Genomic DNA, 23,744 nt, shown 5'->3' with positions numbered 1-23,744 from the left:
CATTTGCAGTTCCATCTGGAACCCATAAGGAAAATTTGCATACATAAAAATAAAATGTTATCTGAATGTATCAGACCTTCATTAAAGGTTTGGTTTAATTTCTGGTCTAATCACAGATGAAACTCAAGTGGTGTTGGGGGACACTTATATTTGGACTGGTTTATATCTAATTTTCATCATCAGGATAACTGTCTTCTCTTGGGAAAAGGCAATAGTTAAAAACTCTGCTGCTTTTTGTCAAGATTATGGGAAAGTGATACAAGAAATAAATGGATTGGATTGCGATGTCTTGTAATAGTCTTTGAAGGGCTACAGGAATGAAAGGTAAGAATTCAAAGTCAAAAAGTTTGTATGCACCTGCTGTTGATAATTTATACAATTTGGTACAGAAACTTCCCTAGTAGAACATAAGACTGGTTATGAACTTCCAAAATGAGCCTCTATATGTCAGTGACAGCTATGCTTGAGCCATAAAGGAGATGAAATGTATTTTTATTACTGTGTTACAAATTTCAAAATAGATTGGTTTCATTGTTTTTTCAAACATTGTTTTATTGTGTTTCACAGCAGAAAAATTCACAATGGGACCTTTTGAAAACCCTTGGTGTCTGGAGAGCTTGGTCACAATTTAGAAGTCTTGCAATTGAGCAGTCTGTGATTCCACAGAAAGAAACCTACTACTTCCATTATTTTGAGTTATGAGTGTTTGGTTCCTTTATTTTTCTAATACATACACAATGTGTGACACAGGTATTTTTGGTTTCTTTTTTCAAATTAGATTTAACAGTAAATGACAGCAGTTTCACCAGAAATGTCCCATATACCACAAAGACTATGGCCATGTCTGCTATCAATAACATAAAGTAATATCTGAGACACTCCGGGGGCTACTAAAAGAAGAAACAGTATCTACAGTACTGAGTTCATAAACCAGAAAAATCTAAACTGGCAACATCATAAAATCTACCTCTGTGAGTAGTGGCAGACATAGATACAAGTCTCAGGCCCAGCCTTAAATATAATGTATTATTTCTGCTCCTGACATTCCCTGGTGACTGCTACTGTTCGTTGCAGGATGGAGCATGTAAGCTACCAAAAAGTTTGCTACTGTTGGCAGACTGTCTGTGAGAGCAACAGATAAAAAGGGAGATCAGGCATGTGCCATCCACTCCTGTGAGTTTTTGAGGATGTATTTCAACCTGTACACAGGGATTCCCTGCTCCAAGGGAAAAATGTGGGAAGACATTTGCCTGTTTAAGAAATAGCGCTGGATGTTGGGCCTGGTGAAGTTCTTTGGGGATAAAGAAAAAAAAATCAGTTCCTTCTAAGGTTCAAGATGATAGTAGATAAGTGTAGAGAGAAGAAATTAATGAGAACATTTATGCACCTTAGTGAAAAAATACCTTTTACTCAAAATGAATATTTTTTATCAGCTTGCATTGTTTCAAGCAAAACCACAGAATCTGAAGTTTAATGTATTTATCCTCACTTCTGACCATTTTTGTCATTTCCTGCAACATCACAAACAATAAAGATAACAATGAAAGAAAGAAAACTAGAACAAAACAACAAAAAAAAATCCATAAAACTGAAAGCAAACAAACAAGTCTCCCAGGGGAGCATGAAAACTCATTGACATTTAAAGTGAGTTCTGAGAAAAAATAAAAATTGCTCCAGGAAAAATGCTTTATGACGTTATTTTTAACACTCCTAAATTGAAATATATTCTGGAATAATATTGCAGCCATATTATATTCTTGTCAGCTGAAGCCTTATTTTTACTAAATGCAGCAAGCATTTACCTTACAGGTGCATAGAGTCTAAAAAAATAAGGACCAGACTAATGTAGTCAGTATGGACTATTCAAACCAGTAGCACCTCCTACACACATTGCAGTTGACCTCATAGAAGTGAAAATTGTATTTCTTTACATAAATATTTGTTGTTACAGAAATAAAGCTGGGAGAGATCCGTGAATTAGATTGCCATCATCCACAGGTTTTAAAATAAAAGCACTGCTGAATAATGAGCAAGTCCTCTGAAGTCCTTGCTTGAAAACCCTGAGCATCTGTGATGCAGAAAATGAAAAGGATAGCCATTTAAAAATGTTCCCACAAAAGTGTACAAGCCAACAGTGTAGATGCTGAATACTGTTCCCAGTGAAGAGACTTTGCTGGCTTGCAAACATGGGGCTATCCTATATGCAAACCCTCAGCCAGTGAGAGTTAGACATGTGTAATCAAGATTAAGCAGATTTTCTAGAGATACATAAGGGTGGTGGACATATGTTTTTACCTGATTCCAATTTCATTCTCCAATCTGGTGTTTCCCAGGGGGTATGTGATCTCTTGGCTATTGTTTTTTCAGGAGTAAAGCTTTTGTCTTCTTTGTAAACTTTAATGAGAAAAAGATCTTTTGATGTGGGTCTTCCACACCCTTTAGATATACTTGGTTTACTGGGTGAGTGATGTTTACTGAAGACTCATGCCAGTTATAATCAGAAATCATCAAGTATGGCCCTGAGAATCTCTCCAGTGAAAGCTAGTACAGTTCCATTGACAGGCTGCCATGGTTTAAGACCAGAAGGCAACTGAGCACCACAGGGCTGCTTGCTCACTCCTTCCCCCTCAGGGATGGGGAGGAGAAAATAAAACAAAAGACTCTGGGATTGAGACAAGGACAGGAAGGGATGACTCACCAATTATGGTCACAAGCAAAAGACAGACTGGATTGGGGAAGAAAAAGAAGATCATTTTAATTTGAATACCATCACCACCACTACTAACTTACCAGTCAAATCAGAGTAGGATAGTGAGAAATACAAACATTTCTTAAAAACACCTTCGCCCCACCTCTTCCTTCTTCTTGGGCTCAGCTTTGCTTCTGATTTCGCTATATGATTGACAAAGTTTTTGTTTTTCTGCCTGCACTCTTAGAAAAAAAACCTAACTGAATATGTTGTCTGTTGCCTTTTGGCAAAATTTACAACCTGATCTGAAAGAGCATTTATAAAATAATCAAGAAGATTTGCTGACCAAGGTCTGTATCCCTGCCTGGATTCTTTTGCAGTTCTGATCAGGACAGAGAAACAGACATTGGGATCAAGAAGCTGTTATATCAAAGCTGTTTTCAGTGTGTTGCAACTACAAATTCAGAGTGTGATGCTATTACAGGGGCTCAGTAGATTATATTTAATCAATTGTATATCATGGCATGAACACAGAACAAGTTTTAAAAATCTTCTAACTGAAAACCTAGAAGATCTAGGTAATCTACAGAAATATTCATAACCAAAAATACAGACAGAATGGTTATCAGCTTGATGTAATCAAAGCCTCATGAACAGAAATCCACAGGAAATTGACTAACTCATACCAGAAAAGTGATAAGGCACACTGAATGTGGGATTACATTGACTGAAGGGCCTTAGGAACATCTTTATTCTTTCTCTACAACACTGGAGTGAATTTATTCATTTGGGTACCACTTGGTACCACATCTGCAAGGCAGACAGCACTTTCTCTTTTGCAGCATTGCATGTGTGAAACTGCTATAGAAAGAGAGATAATGCAAGAAGAAGATGACTCTCTTTGCAGCTCAGCAGGCGGGGTGGTACCTGCCTTTTGGTGGTGTACAAGCTCCAAAACCTACCATTTCTGCTGCTGCTATCCAGGATGATCTAAAAACAGTTCAGGGACAATGATCCTTCTGTCAGTAAGATCTTCTCCTGTTTCCACTAAGTAAAACTTTATGGTCTGGGGACAGCAAAAGAGCTATAGAGCAGATTTCCAGGTGTTCTGACTCTTCTGCCTTTCCAATGGGTCTCTCAGTGGATCGGAAGTGATGTAGATCCTGTTATATTTCTTTCATTGAGATTAGAGTGTGACACTAACTAAAGGACCACATGGAAGTAGCAACATCATTCTTTCACTGAAGGAACTCCATGAAAAACACATGGTTGACAAAAGAGGGTTTAGTACAATGAAAATTCAAAATGATATTACAATGAAATATGTTTAATACAGAAAGTCTCTAAGAAGTTTCTTAGAATTATTAAGCAACACATTTCCATTGCTTTAACATAATCTAACAATAAAATTCTGAAATCGACTGAAAAATAGAAGAACTTAATCTAAGATAGTAACAGAAACCTGGTTCTTGACAGTCAGCTGTGATTAAACAGATGTTATGGAGCAAAGTCTTTGACAAATACCTCTGACAGCTAATTATTATTTTCCTCAAAAGTTTCCTTTTTCAAAGGAAGGTCAATGCAGGAATATATGAGAAAATGAATAAAAAGAATGAGCTGTCATTTGACAAAGTCTTTGCTATAAAATTAACAATATGCATTTATGTCAAGGTTATAACAGCACAAATGTAACACATTACGTAAACATCTCGGTTCATTTCATGTTAAACTTTACAGCATAAGTGTCCACCCCCAAGTCCTAGACAGTAAATTGCATCCACAAGTAGCATTTATGTACTTCAGAATGTGGAGTGAATAGGACTAATAGGGTAACACATAACCTAATAGGACAGAAGTGCTAGACACTGATTATTTATGTACTTGACATTTTATATGTTAAAAATATTAAAAATTTCTCATCAGCCCAATGGATAGTCATATTTTAAGTGACAGAAGATCCCATGGATGCCATCACAGATACCCACAGATTGTATACACTCTTCATCAGCATCCTGAAGAAAAGAACAATGCTATTAGTAAGATACAGAATTGGAATTATATATTTTTGTGAATTTTCCTGCTACTGTAAATGCTGTAAAAGGAAATGTAATTATTTCTCCAATTAACATAAAAAAAATTATATGAATGCCAGCAAACAAGACTTGGCAAGAATTCTCCTTCTCATGGATTGAAACTATGTCTGCTCTTCCCATTAATCCTTTTGATTTAACAATTGAAGATGTGTTATACTTTCTGACATGCAAGAAACTAACAAAAGGCATAACTTCAACCCATCAATGAAAAATAGCTTGTTACCGTCAAAATAGTTTTTAGAAAACACAGCAAAGTAGCAATTAAGCATTTTGAATCCTGTAAAATTTCATACCTAACAAATACTTCTTCGTCCAGTACAAAACAAAATGATAAATAATTTATTTCAAACTAAGGTTGATAAAAAATTGATTAGTATCACTAAATATTATGGCATCATATTATACAGAAATGTCAGAATGAATAGTTAAATACATACTACTTATGAATAAACATGTTTGCTGCTGACTAGTTGAGCACATATACAAATAGCTGAAATCTTTTGGCATTAAAATTTTGTCTGATATTCAGAGTGGCATCACCTTACTTACCTTAAGGTGTCTCCAGCATAGGTGTAACGTTTAAGCTAGAGTATCTAGACCTTCTTTTTATTCTGTTGAGACCTACTGAACGACATCTGTGGTCTCCAGAGGTTTATTCATTTCACTGTGATGAAGAATATACTTCTGTGATGAAGAATATTTGATCAGATAATTGCACCCTAACCTCATCTGACTAGCTAATCTGCTGTAATGGAGACCTAGATGTGTTACTGACATGTAGAAGTTTATTTTGTAAATGGCTAAAGCTAATGGACTTACCACTTTTAATGTAGGTATCACAAAATCCTCCAAGAAAGGAGAAGTGGAATGCAGAGGAGACTAGTCTTTTCTCCTTTGTGGCAGTAGCCAAGTATCATTACATACTATTAGTCATCATGAGAATGACAGCTGAAAAAAAAAAGTACAGATGTCACTTTGTTTTAGCGCTAGTATACATCAACCTATTAAAGTAGGTCAACACCAGCATTCACACTTCAAACTGATGAATATAAGGAAGAGAATAAAATGAACTCTGGATCCTGACTGACAAAAAATGGCTTCAACAATGAGAGTATAAGGAGAAGTTTCAGTGTAAGGCTGTATAAAATAATTATTATCTAAAACTCTTTTCAAGTAGTTTTTCTTGGAGAGCTTTGAATGGTGAATTTCCTTCTCTTTTAAGTAGTGACAATGTTAAATTTAGGATAATACTTCACAGCTCAGACAAAATACGACTGATCTTGTCAACCAAAACATTATGAGGCCAGGAGTATAAAGGTCTGTCTCAGGAATAACAAGCAATTGGCTTTTTGTGTGTGCTGCTTTGTGCTAAAAATAAAGGATAGTGCTAGATTATAATGTTACATTTTTAAACAAATGCAAAAATGATCCAATTTAAAAGGACAGCAAATATAACGGATTAGGATTGTATCAAATGAATGGCTATCCTGCAGGAAGCAAAATTGCGTAGTATTTCTCTTCTAAATATCTTTGTTCTGAGAAAATCTATAGCTTTAAATATAAAGAAATCAGTAACAAAGAAAGAAGAATATGAAAAAAAGAAACCATATCAAAAAGCATTACTAACGTATTTAGGAAACAAGGTATTTAGGATTGGAACACAATCATGTATTATACATATTTTATGTGGAATTAAATATATATATATATGTGTGTTTATGTGTGTGCATATGTATTCTCCTTTGGGATGAACCCCAAAAAGCCCATCCTTTTGTTTTAAACTGTATGAAACAGATAATGGAAACAAGTCAGGCAATATGTACATTCATGGAAGTAAATTAATCAGTGATTAGAGCATACCCAGGCACTAAGTCATACTTCTTTTTGCTGAGACAATAGTTTTCCAATGGAGAAAAAACATCTGGTACTTAAGTAAGTAAGGGTTCTTGACGTTAGCATACTTCTTCAGACATCTCTAAATGACAGAAGATGAGTAGAAGTGACAGGCTATTCAGAATCAATACGTACTGTGTGCAGTGAAAACTAACACAAATGAAATAAAAGTACCCCTGCTACAGAGAAATGAGAGAAAACTTGATTGAAGTAGTAACTGCAGTCTTTAATATTTGCATTTGCATATTGTCCCCCCATATAAAATATCCTCCTGGCATCCTATTCAGTCTCTGGCTGGAAAAGTATTGATGATTTTGGGGTAGAAGCTGAGTTCCATAGTTTGAAAGCATAATTTGTGTCCTGAGGAAATTGTGTCCTGAGGACTCCTTGTAAATGTAACTACCTAGGACAGATCTACAGTTATGCTTCTTTGGTGCTCATCTCTGGTGTGAGCAGAATGTCAGAGAAGGAGAGAGACAAGTAGATTTCTTAATTGTGAAAACTGTCTCCAATTATGATTATTAAAGACTGCTTATAAAGAATCATTTGTGAACTGTGTGGTTACATCTATATAATTTAATTAAACAATAAGATTGTTGCACTATTATTCTGTTCTGTTCTGTTCTATCCTACTCTGGGAACAGTGTCAAAATAGGGAGGTTTTTGGTATGAGATGGTTAGGAAAGAAGAAAAATATAGTATAGTGAAATGATGCAAGTCCTTCACAGCTGTAGGCTACAGCTACTCTAGTAAATTGCAAGTCCCTCAGACTGATACAGAGGCCAATAGCCCATGGAATAGTCCAGATCTATGCTAGTAAACTCCTGTAGCCCCTGAAACAGGGTAACCATAACCAAACTGACTGTTGTGAGTGGGCTCCGGTCCATGTCAGCTATGAACCACGACTGGGAATTGTTTAGGAGACCATTAGTGGGCAGTCTTGTTCAGGGACCAGAATGGACCCACCTTCCCAGGTTTCGAGAGGAAACTATTCCATGGACTGTTCACACAGGCATACCAGGACTTGGAAGTCTGCTCTGTTTGCTTTGTCACAGCCCCCCAGTCTGCTGTTGCCGCCTTTTTGACCTTTCTCTAATCACCTGGTTTACACATACTCTTTGCACATCCACTCTCCTCCTCTTCAGCTCTTTTGCAATTGTTTTTTTTACTTTCCCTGTTGCCTCTTCACCCTCTCTACATGACTGTAACATTGTTTCTCCTGCTACCACTTGACATGGCTTGCCACTGGTTTTTGTTGTTCATTCTTAACAGAATTGCACTACCATGCTGGGATCTGGGTGATTCTGTCCTGAGCCACTCCTGTGCCTACACAAGTAGTCATTAGTGCAAAGGGAAGAAATGCTCCACCTGGGCTTGTGTGAAACAGTTTAGGTTTGATCTATTAGCTGAGACTATCGTGGCAATTTCATGTTGCATCACACTTCATATCATTGTTAGCAGGGATGCACCTCACTGGAAACCGTGATATCTGAGGAAACTTTTTAAACTACGTTCTTTAACAGTCATAGAAAAAAATAAAAAAAAAAAAGGACTAGCTCTTTTTTGTGTCACATAGTCTTTGACAGGAGATAAGCCCCTAAATCAGCTCAGCCATAAGCAGAGGGTTGACGAGCATGCCTTATAGTAGAGCTGCAGCTATTATCTGAAACTTCACATGCTGTAACCAGCTGATATTTTCTTGAGATGGTCTGTGAGGTATCTAAATTCCACCAAAATGTGATCCTTATTTTTTTGCTGAATATGGCCATATTACTGTGGTGCAACAAATTATCCTATACAATAAAGAAACAATGCTCACAGTCAGCCACAAAGCACAATGTAAAATATCTGGTCTTAGAATTCAGTTCTTTTCTCAGTCCTAGATCTTCTTTGTGGACTTACCCAGCATCCTGATTAATCAGGATCTAAGTTTTTGATTTCAATAGATTTTGTTCTGTGTTTAAACTGTTAGATTTGTCGTTTCATGTTATAGACTTAAAATGAGTTAGAAACGGTAGCAGAGAAAAACAAAAAACATGTCTTAAAAAAATCTCCATCAGATTGTACCAGTGAACCTAAACTATACTGGGGATGCTGTTGAAATACAGTCATCTTTGCTCTGCCTTCAACAAACATGAAGGCTTAAAATGAAAATGTGATCTTCAAATAACATACAGAGTAATTTACATGCAATGACATGGTTTTTCTTATCCACATAAGCCCATCTGTGCAATAGAGAATATGACAGAAATAGAAATTGGAAGACAAGGGGAGAAAGATAGCTAACACATCAATGTTCATATAGTAGGCCAACTAAAGTAACACATGAACAATATGCCTACTAGCTACCTGGAAGGGACTAATTGATTTGCATGAGTGACCAAAATCTCATTATTCTTCTCAACAGTATGGTGAGGGTGGCTGAACGTGTTCTGTGCCTTGGGTGGTCCATTTGTGCACTGATTTTGAAATAGTGTTGCAGTTGTATGCTGATCTTGTTTAAGCTGTACTGGAAACTGCGCTCCCAGCTTCTTTAACATGGTTTATCTCATAGCATGGTAGTATGGACATAGGAAAATAAAGTTAGAGGGGACTCTCCAAGGCAGCTTTCTTCAACTAATTGCAATTACTTCCTAAAAATCCATAAGAAGTCTGTATACTGAGCTTCTTATAGCCCAGATGGGCACAAACTGTAGTGTTTGTGGTTATCCAGGTGTATATCCTTAGAGAAAGCTTGAGAAACTCTCCTTTGTTAAAACACAAAGGTTTATGATATCATTTTGTACATGTCAGACTCCATAAATCCAATACCTCTCTTTCCTTTGATATTTGCCTTTCAAACCCGTTATGGAAGCAGTCTCTGAGTTTCACTTGCTGCAGGACTAGTGCATGGATCCTTTCGTACATGATCTACAAGTGGCTGGAAATGGGAGAAGGCAGACTGAATGGTAAATTTGCGTAAGAGCTTTTGGCGCTAATTGTCCATTCTGTTCTGCAGGTCAAAACACAAATATTTTTTTTCTGTGTGTTATAAAATATTCTCTGACAACTAGGGTGCATGTAATTACATTCCCAGAAGTAATACTTCTGGTAGCAGCCATTCACCAATACATAGCAAAGAGCTTACAGTTGTTGGAACGAGGTGTCATTCTGAAAGAATTGCTGTTTTTATTTGTTGAGGTTTTTTCCTCACGTATACAGTATGTATGATGACATCTTAATTGTTCAGAAACTCAGACAAAGGATTGCTGAAGTTACAGGATCCTCCACTGTTCCTACTGTAGTAGCAGCTTATACTTGTTTTTCACTTGAAATAAGCATTACTTTTTGAGTTTGAAAACTGAATAAAAAGTTGTGCTTTTTTTTTCCCTCCCTGCTGTGACTAGTTACCATGTCAAGCATCTATTCACAATCGCCTATACTTTATTCTGACATCAAAGGGAGACCTTACATCTAAACTACCTGATTTCCTAGGAAACTTGGTTTATCTCATAATTTGAGTGCTTTCAAATCTCCATGCAAGATCTACAGTTTGTATAATTCAGATTTTTGAAGAGTCTTGTGACCTTGAGGCAGATCTGCATTGCTATGTGTTGTTGTACTGTAATTGCAGGCAACTTTTAAATGTCTTAAATTCTAAAGAAAAAAAAAAAAAAAGGAAGTATTACATTTTATAATGCTATAGTGTTTTATATATTTATAGTTGAATATTACGCAAGCAGATTTGGTTTTTTTCAGGTAACTGAATATTTGTTCAACTTAAATGTTGTTCTCATCAACTCTGTTTTAGCAAAACAAATATAACCTGAAAACTGAACAAAACAATGGTGTTACAATAATGTGGACCTTGGTGTTATTTTCTGTGTAATGAATTCCATTCCTCAGAACCAGAACAGCATACTGTCTAAAAATCAGAAGTGTATTTTTCTTCTAAAAAACTCACAGAATCCAGAAACTTAATGTGAAATATCAAATAGTAAGCCATAAGTTTTGCTTGTACCTATGCCTTTTTTTTTTCCCTTTTTTTGAAAGTAATAGCAGATGAGATTATATTGAATAATACCTTCTGCCTGAGAAACCCACCTATTAGTTTATTTATGGATGGGTATGCCTACCTACCTATCACTCAGTTATTTCCTTGTTAACCATTATGTGATAACACTTCCCATTTATTTCATTTTTAAATAATAAAAATTAAAAGTTAATAATCTCATTCTCAATGTGGTTCCGTAAAATTAGCTGAAGACCTTAGGAAAAATAAGGATCATATTTTACTCTGAAATAATTTTGGATGTAGGAGTTTAGAATCTGAACAAAGTTCTCCCCAAACAGGAGATTCAAATAAAATATCTTGTTTTGTTCCAGTTTCTTATTCTGAACTTTGACTTGGGACCAATTATTTCAGGTTACAAAAAACAACCTTATATGCATGCAGGAAACAAACACACACAGTCCCCAGGATACATATTGAAACGTTAAGAGTTTCTCTTAAATAAGAACATACTCGTGGAGATAATCATAGATAATTAACCTGAGACAGTTATTCAGTTAACTGCAAGTGTATACAAGCCTTGAGAAGTGGACTCCACTTCAAGGCTTTCCAAAAATCTGTTTGTGCTTTGTCTACCCTTTCACAAAGTCTGTCTTGAAAACTGCAAGACAATTTTATATTTATTTGTTTAGTTGAAAAGACTGTCCAAGCAACATTGCTTTAGATCACACCTCATGCTGATCATAAACAAATTTTGGTTAGTAATAATTGTTATAAATGTAGGTAAAAAAATTCACCGTCAGAACAGTTACCCTTAAAAGCTATGTGAAAATTATTCTTTGACTGAAACAAAGGCTGGAAGAAAAATTGCTACTGAAAGATTTTAGTAACATTTAGATTTCTGAAGATTAATTATTTGGAAGAAAATATAATTTTTGTTTTACTTCTGTTAGCAGTTAAACAGTATACATAACTGTTCCTTTAATTCATTTCCATTTTGTGTAAATTTTTGAATTCTTGAGATGTCATGTTTATAATGCATTATCTAGTCTCATACTAAAAACTTAATGCCTAACCTTGACAGATTCCCTAAGGAAGACAGGTACAACCAGATTTCCTCTTGGGCTTTAGGAAATGTACATATATTGCCTTGATGTCAAAACTCTGACTGAATCATCAGCTGCCCGCAATCTACATTTCCCCAAAACATCTAGAGTTTCAGAAAACAGATTATGTTGACTCATATTATAGGACAAGGTGAACCCAGCAAAAGACTTCACTAAAATTAAATCTCTCTGGAGAGATGGCACTTTGTGCCACATTATTTTTGTAGTCATTGCTTGATGGGAAGTGCCACACACTCTGTAAATCCTCTGCTGTCTGGATGCCAGTACCAACTGATATGACACAAGAAAACATGCCTTCTTGTTTTGCAGAGAAAAATAAAGGTTTGATTTTTTTTTTTTCACATATCCTTGCCATGTCAAGAATTTTGCTTGCCTGTATGTTGGGGGGGGGGGGGGGGGTTTAAAACATTTCTTATTTCATTATGGTTGCAAAAATGAAATAGTAGATAATCCCTGCTAGCTAAGAGATAAAGAATCAGTGGGATAGGTATCATGATGCACACACAAAAATTTCCTGAATTTAATAGGAAGAATACTGTTAGCCAGGATTTTCCACACAGTATTTTCTGTACTTAATTATTACTATGCAGTTCAGTGCATTCGTTAAATTAAAATCTAGAACATATAAGATTCAGCTCCTAAACAGTGTGACAGACTTTGACTACAGTTTATAGGACTGGGAGTCTAGAGCATTAGAAATCTTTTTTTGGGATTTCTTTCTGGGTAAATCTCCACTCTTTCTGTGTAAATCTCTACTGAATTTAGCTGATTTTAAATAGATATGCGAAGACCTATTTCTTTGCTAGAATTTCAGGCCTTACTGAAGGCTGGAAATTCCAATTCCTAGACATATTTTTTAAGTCGCAGTGTTCTCATATGACATGCATTTCTATCTAAACTTACTTTGGTCAGTGGCTTTTTTGTTCCTCCTAATATTAACCTCACATTTTCTACTAGATAGTATTTCACATCAACTTTTACACATATAGACAGAAACAAAAACATGCAATATGTGACCTTGAAGCTTCCCAAGACTTTCACTAGTCCATCTTTTCAATGTACAAAGGTACCTTAAACATTTCCCATTCTTGTCTCTGTTAACTCAGGTTAGGAGAGTAGCTACTTATTTTCAGAATAAAAATATTTCTTTTTGTCATTTAGGTCTTTTTTCCTAATTACTGATGAATACTTATGGAAGATGTGTCATTTTTGAGCCTCACTGCTATTGTTATAAATGTTTCTGCTCCTTGGCTGCCACTGGAAGCAGATGGTAGACTGACAAGATCTATTTAAATTCTGAGTGCCTTGAAGTAAGTAAAAGCAGTAAAGGAAGGTAATTTGAAATGTGGTGAGTATAAACCATACCTTCGTCAGCATAACTGTAAAACTAGGCTTTGATCCTGGAAGAGAAACTTCTCACACAGGAAGATGTACTTGATATCATAATATACAGTGGTACTCCATCAGAAAGTCTCCAGTGCAGATCCTTTACTAAAGACCCCCAATGTCCCATGCCTTAATCCTTCCTCTGACCGATGCCTTACTCCTTCCTGCGATTAAAGAACATGGGTGTGCTGGGTCAGACCAACAATACCTTCAGCCCAGCATCCTCTTCTTGACAATGGCCAAAAGCTGATGTTGAGGGAAAAGTGCAAGATCAGGGGAATAAATTGTGATATTTTTACCCAGTACTTCACAAATCATCACTTATTTTCATCTCTGCCACCTATGGTTTATGTATTTCTTAATATTGGTGGATTTTTCTTCCATGGGCCTGATAAGAACCACTGCAATCTGCTGTTGCAATCATACGCTTCTTGCAAGACAACCTCTATCACTTCTGTTTAGGTCTATTGCATAGACAGTGAACATTAAGTGTATAGGATCTGAAATTCTCTGTGAAGATGCCCAGCTATCACCTCTGGCTACAGAGAGAAACCAGCTTCATCCAGGTTTCAAACATAGGTACTTCAATTAGTTATCTGAAGATATGAATTTTGAAGCTGACATTTGCTTTTAGAAGATAGATTACTGCCAAGTGTTGAGTAGGCTGACAGGGGACAGTCTACAAAAGAGATTGGAATAATATTATTTACTCTTATAACAGTAGGATATATGTCGCAGAAAGTCTTTACCAAGATATCAACATTTTTCCCAAGCATATGACTGACAGCAATAAAATCCAGGTTCAGATTTGAAGGTGTCATTACTAACAGACTGGCTCAAACTGGAAATCAGAAACCAAAAAAAATTAACCTGAGTTTTCCAACATTCAATGAACAGCTTTTTGCCTTTTCCAGACATTATTCAATTAGCTTAAAAACCAATATTTTCATAAATTGGAGAAAAATCCGGCAACATAAGTAAACAGGATAACACACAGTGCCCTATTCCTCACATAATTATGAATTTAAAACATTTCAATTGCAGTTTAGGATTGTCAGTTCTTGCTGGGTAGCAAAGCCCAGTCTGAATCACACTGCTGTTATGTTATGAGTTACTTATGCTCACTGTTTCTTAAGCTAACTCTAGTCATTCTATTCCTCCAGCCATTCATTGTTCTGCTCTTTGATGCTAACCATGCTAGGTAGCCCAGCAGAGACACAAACAGATTTTTATTTTGCATCTGAGCAAATGTGAGATTCTTCTGAATACAAAATACAGTCTTCTGTCACATATAAGATTCTGGTTTTGGTCAAATGAAACACAGATAGACAAGAATCTTGATTTCTTTCTAGAGTTCTCACCGCTGAATCTCAGTGCTAGACTATTAATTGAAGGTACATGGTCATTTATCCCATGTACATTAAGACATGGTTACTGGGCTAGATTCCCACACAAAATTACAATTAGAAATTTTCCTGTGTTTCATGATAGGACTCCTTTTTTGATGGCAATGCCTGTCAGTCATAATACAAAACAAAACATATAAAAGTGACACTTCAGGATTCTCTATTGCTCCCATCACCTTTCTTCTCTAGTCATGAACAGCACTATGTGCCTTTTTCAGGTTTCTGTTTGGAATTCTTGTTGGAGAGAGCAGAGGAAACCTGGAAATCTTTTTTCGTATTAGACCACCGCTAGCAGGCCTACACAACAATACTCTTTGTTGCTATAATTGTTACTCTCTAGGTTAGAACACAAACATGTTTTATTCATATATTTCTGATACAGTTTGAAAACTGTGCTCATTTATGATTAAGAAAAAAGGTTAATAATATTTGTGAAAAAATAAATAAGCATTATCATTAATAGTTACTTGTAAATTGAGCAAAAGTAACAACCTATTGAGAGTGCACTATATCTGTATTACAATTGTTGCCTATAAAAGGCAGAATCTAACCTGAGACCAAACGTGCTGGTGAAATAATCACTGTAATTATCTGACAAAAACAGGGAAAGAAGCTGTTCCTTGATTTTCATATCAAAATGTTTTCTACCTAGATAGATAACTGATAGAAGTTATAAAACAGCTAGAACTATTTATTTTTACATTTTGTTTGCTAATTATGAAATAAGGCAAATTTATTTTAATGAGAATTTTAATGAGAATAAGAGAATATTCAAAAATTACTAAAAATAAGATTGAAGGAGAACCAAGCATTTTATAGAAGATAAAACCCTAATACATTTAAGAATATTTAACATGTATATTATTTTTTATTATATAAGTATACATGTACATTTATGTCAACTTTATGTTGCTTGCCAGCTTGAACAGTAACCTAGAGACCTTGTTAAAAGCTGGAAGAAACCTGGGTTAAAGAACTTGTTCTATCGCTGCAATAGTTTCACTTCCTACAGAAGAAAAAATATTTTACATACTATTAAGTTGAAAGGTCAAAAAATCTAACACTAAAGCTAAGAAGATCAGTTAAAAAAGAAAGGTCAAAAATGTGTAACACCAAAGTACACATATGTATGTAAGACAAAAGTTTGTTTTATCCTAGTAAAATGACCTGGAAGTGGGACCTCTGACCTGTCTATACTCTGCAAATGGAAGAGACTCAAGCCTACTCCCCTACTCCTGACCAAGGTGCTATGTCCATATGATGCCGAGTATAAAGGAGCTCCACATGCAGCTCCAGAATATGTCCAGTCGAACTCTCTTAGATGTGCATGTTTCATCCTTCACAGCACAGTACAACCATGACATGGATTAATTTTCAAAGTGTAGGTAGGTGGCCTTGCTCAAGAAATGAAAAACCTTGTTAGACAAGTTTTGCTGGTTGTTAGAATTAGGGAATGGCATATGAAAGTTAAAACTTGGTAATAATTAAGCTCTGACATATAAATTTGTCCCGTTGAAACCCAGCTTTTTATAGGGACCTGGATGCAACTGAATTAGAATCACCGTTTCTTTTAGGATGATTCTCACTTAAAAGTCACTTTATTTTCTTTTGTTGTAGTCATTACATCAGTCAGTCATTGAAAAGCTCCAATAAATTGTGATAAAGATAGGACTACATTACAGAAAAATTCTTGAGTGACAGAATGCATTGCTTGAACTGGTCAAAGCACTATTTAGTTAAATAAAACTTGACACTCTGGGAAAAAATATATTGAGAAAACAGCAAAGTTCTTGAGACTGGAACAGAGCTAGTTAAGGTAATAAAATTTTGTGTGATCATAAATGTGCTCAGATTTACATGTCAGGTAGGTTTTGTTGAGAAATAACTGTTTATTGGAAAGAGTCAGTAAACAATCATGCAAATTTTTGTTTTGAACTGCAAATTTTGACTGCATTATAAACAGGAGTTAAAATAAGAACTAATATTTAGAGCTACTTATATCTCTAGATGTCAATTATGCTGGTAAATTGTATCTTATTTTAATCCTAATTTTAGGGTCAGAAGGCTACATGGCCATCTACTTACAACACTTTAAATATTAAAAATATCTCTGCTATACATTTCCTCAATGTTTCTAAGTCTAAATAATTTCCTCTGTGTGCATATACCTTCTGAATTATGTCTTTCCATCATATGTACCATATTCTCTGTATAGAACTTTTACCTTCATAAGACAAAAGTCTGCATTAGGTGTATTAAAACAGAAAAGACTTTTGCAGCTTCAAAGCCTCATTGTGTTCTTCTTTAAAATATCAGCCAGAACTATGCTTATTGCAAAATAAACCAGTGAAATATAATTAAGAGAATACACAAAGATTTCTGCTCAGTTGTCGTTGTTGATTATTTTAAAGGAAAAATTGTCTGTATGGAAGAACTGGCTTCACTGAAGTCAATGGCAAACATCATCTTGACAGGAATATGACAAAGATTTCCACAGAGTAAACTATATTGAAGTAGGATGATATTTTTTTGAAGCAGCCTCGACCCCCAAACTGCATGTTTTTGACTAGTCACCAAACCAAATCTGACAACTTTGAAAATCTCATCCATAAATCACAACTGCCACACAAACCCACCAAACTGGTATAAACACACTTAAGTGAATGTCTCCTAGCGAAGTCAGGACCAACCCCAAGTTAAAAGGAATAAAAACCCATCAGTGCCTAATAACGTCTAACTTTTAGGCCCACTCTAGCTTTGCATATCCAGTATCTCTCATAAAATATAGTCCCAGTTACATGAAGTAGAGTCTGTTAAGGTAACTAACTGAAAATACTGTGAGACAAATGCCCCTCCCTTGCATCTCAGCACTTTATTGAACCTTGTAAAGGATCCTTTACACTCAGTAATTATAGCCTGGAATTTACCAAAATATTTCTTTGAAAAATGGAAATAGATGAAGCCTAGGAATCTCCAACACCTTATTACTAAACAGCTCTAGGTCTAAAGCACTAGATTTAAATACAGGAAAAACATGCACATTTCCCTCCTTTGCCCATGTGGTGGCTTAGTCCCTGCCCAGGTCTGAGACCACATGGCCGCTGCCCCTCCCCCACAAAGGGAGTGAAATACAAAGCCCCGGGGCTGAGATAAGGAGAGGTTTAATACAACAGTGCAACAGCAACACAACAAACAACAACAATAACAATAACAGTGATAACAATGAACAGAGCAAAATATCTACCAATACAGCAGTGAGAACTGAGCGATGGCTCTCTTCGGCGCCAGGATGTGACATCCGCATGGTATCTGAATAACCCGGCTAGAGCTCCCCCCCACTGCTGGGGAAACTTAACCCTATCCTGGCTAAACCAGGACAGCCCAGATCTTAGCTTTCCCTTTACTGGGTAGTGTCAAAAATCACAAGATGGAGTCCATTCAGAGTGAGGGGATGCTGTTAATTCTACATCCTTCCTGTGAAGCCTTTCCACTCTGCAAAGAGCACAAAACATTGAACACGTCAGAGATTAAGAGCATGTGCAAGATTGACTAGACCAACAATTAGGGCATTTATCTGTCAAGGGAAATTCCAAGTTTCCAGTTTATGGTCTCACACTTTTATTGCTCATCTGTACAGTCTTTCAGAATTAGGGATAATAGGACAGGATTTGCTTAATCCAGGAGAAATTATAGCAATTTTACAGTCTGCAGCAAGTTAACATTAGCAAGTTGTGAGCATAGCAAATGTTTATGAGATTAAATGCATTGTTCAGTTAATGACCTTTGTTGGCAGCAGACCCAGAATGAAGACTGCTTAATGGTTATAGGTAACTCCTGCTGACCAGCTCATATGTGGTGATGACAGCCCTCAAGTGAAAATAGATACATGCATAATTTTTAGGACCTAAAATACCTAATGGGGAACCACACCAGAGAGGATAATTCTCTTAATTATAAACCTGTTATGTGAGCTTTTCATAAGCAAACCTAAGAGACATAAAAGCACTTGTTAAGAAGACTCTGTGAATAAACAGGAGCAATGACTATGGTTAAACATCTCTTTTTTATTTTTTTTCCCCCTCTTTTTGGCAGGAGCTTTCTAATGATGTATTTTTTATACATTTTGCTAAGATACTTCACAGTATAATTGTTACTCTATGTTTCAACATCACAATAATTGGCACCACTCTTAAAACTCAGTGTCTTTTATGGTGTCCTAGATGTACCATTATTTAAAATGTCATTCTAAGTCTATTTCATAAAATCAGAATCACAGAATCATAGAATGGTTTGGGTTGGAATGGATCTTTAAAGATCATCTAGCCCATCTCCCTTGACATGGCCAGGGACATCATTCACTAGGTCAGGTTATTCAAAGACCCTATCCAACCTGGCCTTGAACACTTCCATGGAGGGGGCATCCACAACTTCTCTGGGCAACCTGATCCAGTGTCTCATCACCCTCACTATAAAAAATTTCTTCCTCATATCTAATCTAAACCTACCCTCTTTCACTTTAAAACTGTTGTCCCTTGTCCTGTCACTACAGACCCTGGTAAAATGTCTCTCCATCTTTCTTACAAGCCCCCTTTGAGTATTGAAAGGCCCCAATAAGGTTTTCCTAGAGACTTCTCTTCTCCAGGCTGAACAACCCCAATTCTCTCAGCCTTTCTTCAGAGGAGAGGTGTTGTAACCCTCCAATAATTTTTGTGACCCTCCTCTGGATTTGCTCTAACAGGTTCCGTGACTTTCTTGTGCTGGGGACCCCAGAGCTGGATGCAGAAATCCAGGAGGGGTCTCAGGAGGGTAGAGTGAAGGGGGAGAATCACTCCCCTCAACCTGCTGGCTACACTTCTTTATATGTAGCCCAGGATATGATTGGCTTTCTAGGCTGCCAGTGCACATTGCTGTGTCATGTCCAGGTTTTCATCCACTGGTATCCCCAAGTGTTTCTCTGTAGGACTGCTCTCAATCCACTCATCACCCAGCCTGTATGATATTGGGGATTGCTCTACCCAGGTGTAGGTCCTTGCACTTGACCTTGTTAAACTTCATGAGTTTCACATGGGCCCACTCCTCAAGCCTGTCAAGATCCCTCTAGATGGCATCCCTTCCCTTAAGCATTTAAGCCGCAGCACTCAGTTTAATGCCATCTTCAAACTTGCTGATGGTGCATTCAGTCCTACTCTCTATGTCATTAATAAAGATACTAAACAGTACCAGTCCCAATAAAGCTCCCTGAGGGATGCCACTTCTTACTGATTTCCGTTTGGATACAGAGCCATTGACTGAAACTCTGGATGTGGTCATCCAGCCGATTCCTTATCCTTAACCTCTCTTTCTCATAAAGGTTTTGAATGACTTCAGAACCTGGGTATGGAGAGAGGAAAATCTAGGTCATCAAGATTAGTAAACCTCATTCAGTGTTGGGATAAAGAAGTAAAGCCAACTGGTTAACCCATTTAAATATTTTGAATATTTTAACCATAGAGAATACAAAAGTATGTTTCCCTGAAAATATATTTATAAATAATCATATTATATATACACATAGTGTGTGTGATTCCAAGAACGTGTAGAGAGAGTGACAGAGACAGACATGGACACGGAAAAAGAATTACATTTAGCTGCTTTTTTTGTATCATCACTTCTGTCTATTGAAGAATAGACCAGGCCTCTAAAGAGCAGAAATAGATCATTGCCTACTCCACTGAATTTCTTTGTGAGAAGGTGAAGGTAAGGAAAATTAGGGACCTTTTTACCTTATTCTATCTGTCCAATTCAGGAAAAAACATATCACTTCTGAGGAAGGAACTTGAGTATTTGAATTCAAGATATAATTGGTGCTCAAATATCTGCAGGAAGTTATTACAAAATTGAGATGCAAACATAGATGTGGCATTTTGAAAGTGTGTGTGGAAATGTTTTGTGTCAGCTTTATCATTCAAATGCATTTTTTAAAGATAAATGTTTTTGTACATGTTTAGTATGCTTGTATGTATGCCTGCATTTTGTGTTTTGCATCTTTATGTAAAATGGTCAAGATTTGGTAATTTTGAAGTTAGGATGCAAAATTCATGTTTAGGCTCTTAAGAATAAGCCTTGGTTTTCAAGAATCATTCATTACACAGTGTCACAAACCAGATTGGAAGCCCAGAGAGTTGCAAAGGTTCTGTGATCCCCTTGGGTTAAATTAAGGTGAAATGACACCAAACAACCAGTTAAAATGTTTTACTTGCAGTAGAAAACAATTGAAACTTGGAAAAGGATAATAAGCAATAGGAAAGGGAAAGGGCAGGGAACAGGCAGGGAAAACGAGTCAAAGAAATCCAGATCACCACCCCTGGATCCAGTATTGTCTCAGGTCTGGTAATCTTGGGTGGTGGGTGCACACACAGCAAAGTTTTCTGTTGCCTTTTAAGTTAATTTTATCAGCTGATTAGCATACTAGACAAGGAGGAGTAGGTATTCCACAAACTCATTTCCATAAGAGATGAGGAAAAAGGTGGAGCATGGGTTCTGCACATGCATTGAGGGGGAAATGGGGTGCACCATCCCTTGTCCAATTGAGTTGGTGGTTGTACTCACCCAGCCCACTTTTTTTTTTTTTTTCTGTTCCCAGAGATTTTTGCTGACTTCAAGCTTCTTGAGCAATCATCTGGCTTCTGGGGCAGAAATGCTCACCTCTTATCAGGCCTTGTCACCTCTTCGGGCTTACACAATGAAGCCAGTGATTAGTGGTCTTTGTGCTTGATGAGAAACATTTGGTTTCACTCAATCCACATTCCCCCCCTTTGAGGCTTATCTAAGGAGTTTGTCAATACAACTGCAAGGGAGTGGGGGATGCATCCTTAGATACACTCCTGCTTCCTTGGGTGACATTCCTTAGAATAATCATAAAGGTCACAGCTTGTCCTTGAGGTTTTCTGTGTCCATGAATGTTTGAGGCATTACTTCCTTCAGCTCTTTACATGCAGAAACCAGTAAGAGAGGTTGGCTTCTCACACCAAATGTAGGAATGTAAGTAGCATTTTATGTAAGGCATTTGTAAAGCATTTTATGTAAAGTACATTTTAGAAAATTGTCTCTCTTAGAACTACAAAATGAGTTTTATACTGAAATCAACCCCTCATGTTTAGGTTCCTGTTTAAAAACACTGAGCTAAGAAAATCAAAGCTAGGTAATGCCTATATAAGGATGCTTGTGCACTGTGCAAAAGTTGTAATTATATGATCATATGTTGTATTTAGAACAGCATGTCTTTATTTTCCACCCTCTATATTCATCCCTTGTTCTATGGTACCTTGATCAAAATTTGCTTCTAGATTTTCCTTCAACACCCATCACTATGGATTTGAGAATGAAAACCTTTTTTAATGTATTAGTCTAACTTTTCTGCCAAGAAAAGAGTTCCATTTTGCCACTGAAAGACAAGAATAGGTAAGATAAGTGTGAAAATGTTCTGCAACTTCAGTCACTAATTTGATGTTTCTAGTACCTATTATTTGCAGAACACTGAATGGCACTTCTTATATCCAAAACTTAGCTCCCACTCATTGCTATTTGTTACTGTGACTGAGTAGCATGTCCATCAATTAGATATCAGGTCATCAAGCTGAACATTCAGAAAATAAGAAAGAGATAATAGTGACCATCTGTGAAGAGACAGATTAACTGACTTGACACAGGAATTTTCCATTGAATCATTCATTTGCTTTGACTAATGAGACCTTTTCTCTCTTCTTGCAATCACATTAGTCACTCAGTAAGCTCTTTCCAAATTCAGCAACAAGCAAGAATCCTGCAATCAACAGCTTTCTTCACCACATAATGCTGACTCTTTAATATAGGAGATCAACTTTGCACATCCAATGAAGGAAAAGGAAAGGGAAAAATAGTATGAGATCATGTAAAGGGAGATCATGTAAAGGAAACCTCAATTCTGTCATATTTTAACATATTCTAATATCCTGACAGATTTTAACAGGGTGATGGCTGCAAATTTCTACTCTTATGTACTTTGCATGGGTAAACAACATTTCTTTGTCTTCATAAAAAACAAGATAAAAAAACCAAATGTGATCAAATTGATACGAGAAAATTGATACGAGGAGATATGAATCACCTTTCACAGGTTTCTGTAGTCTCTCTCTCTTATTTAGACAGATTGGAGAAGTTGGCTTCTAACTTAAGTGCCTTGGTTAAGTCCCTGAAGAGAAAAAAAAAAAAAAAGAGCAGAGAAAAATATCTCTATCATATAGTTCGATAATGCCATTTTCATACAGCTATTCTAATGAATATGTCTCTTAATTGTCCATTTATGCTATTATTTCTGCTGTTCGTGGGGCAAAATGATATAAATTCAGTATACTGTTAATTGATAACAATTTGCCCATAAGTGTTGTTTTACTTATATACAGTGCACACTGCAAGATAATTCATAGACTTTTTTCAATACTTTTCATTTTTCAAAAGCTGATACATCTGTAAAATCTTATGTTACAGAACTGATGAGACAGGACATATCTAAAAATGAGACATCTAAATAATACAGTATGTTCAAGCACTTACTTGTCTCCCACAGAGCCTCACTAATCTTATTTGCCAAAAGTTTTCACACTCTTGTCCAAACAATGAGCACCGTCTCAGAGCTCGATCTTACCAGGCAAAAATACAGTGCAGAGAAGGAAAAGAAAAGCAGTCTGAGATGAAATGGGAGGATACTAGGGAGTGAGAGGAAAATCAGATAATGAGGTCTTGGTAAACTATGGCAAATATCCCATGGAAAAAACTCTTGCATTGCAAGGAGATAAAATTCTTTTCTCTGAGTCTATGTGATTCCAGAGAGAAACCGTTCTTACTGCAGGTCTCGTTACATAGTCTCAGCCCAGGCTATGCTAAGACAAAGGTATCTGACTCTGAAAAGAAACAGAGAAACATAAGCATAACATAATTCAGCTTGCAATACAGTCACTCCTTTCTTGCTTCCTTGTAACAAGTTAATGTTCACAGTAGAGCACATGTAGACATAACCTCTGAACTTTTTTTTTTTTTTTTTTTTCTGATAGAGGGAGCCCATTTTTATTTCAGAGATAAGATAGAGCAATCTCAGAGCAAACACCTGATTATGCCAGAGCTGCATAAATCCTTGAGGAAGCC

At 36.4% G+C, this 23,744-nt stretch overlaps 1 long non-coding RNA gene across 1 annotated transcript; it reads right to left on the bottom strand.

The window, feature by feature from the left end:
- Nucleotides 1-17,916: 17,916 nt before the first annotated feature.
- On the bottom strand, nt 17,917-23,191 carry LOC141940167 (uncharacterized). The gene is made up of 3 exons (XR_012627903.1): nt 23,157-23,191; nt 22,711-22,794; nt 17,917-18,077 (listed from the first exon to the last, which is right to left on the bottom strand). It is a non-coding gene; the product is annotated as an uncharacterized LOC141940167 (long non-coding RNA).
- Nucleotides 23,192-23,744: the final 553 nt, after the last annotated feature.

Source organism: Strix uralensis, chromosome 2 (assembly GCF_047716275.1).
Source record: "Strix uralensis isolate ZFMK-TIS-50842 chromosome 2, bStrUra1, whole genome shotgun sequence".
NCBI classification, from domain to species: domain Eukaryota; kingdom Metazoa; phylum Chordata; class Aves; order Strigiformes; family Strigidae; genus Strix; species Strix uralensis.
This window is presented reverse-complemented; position numbering and strand designations above follow the sequence as displayed.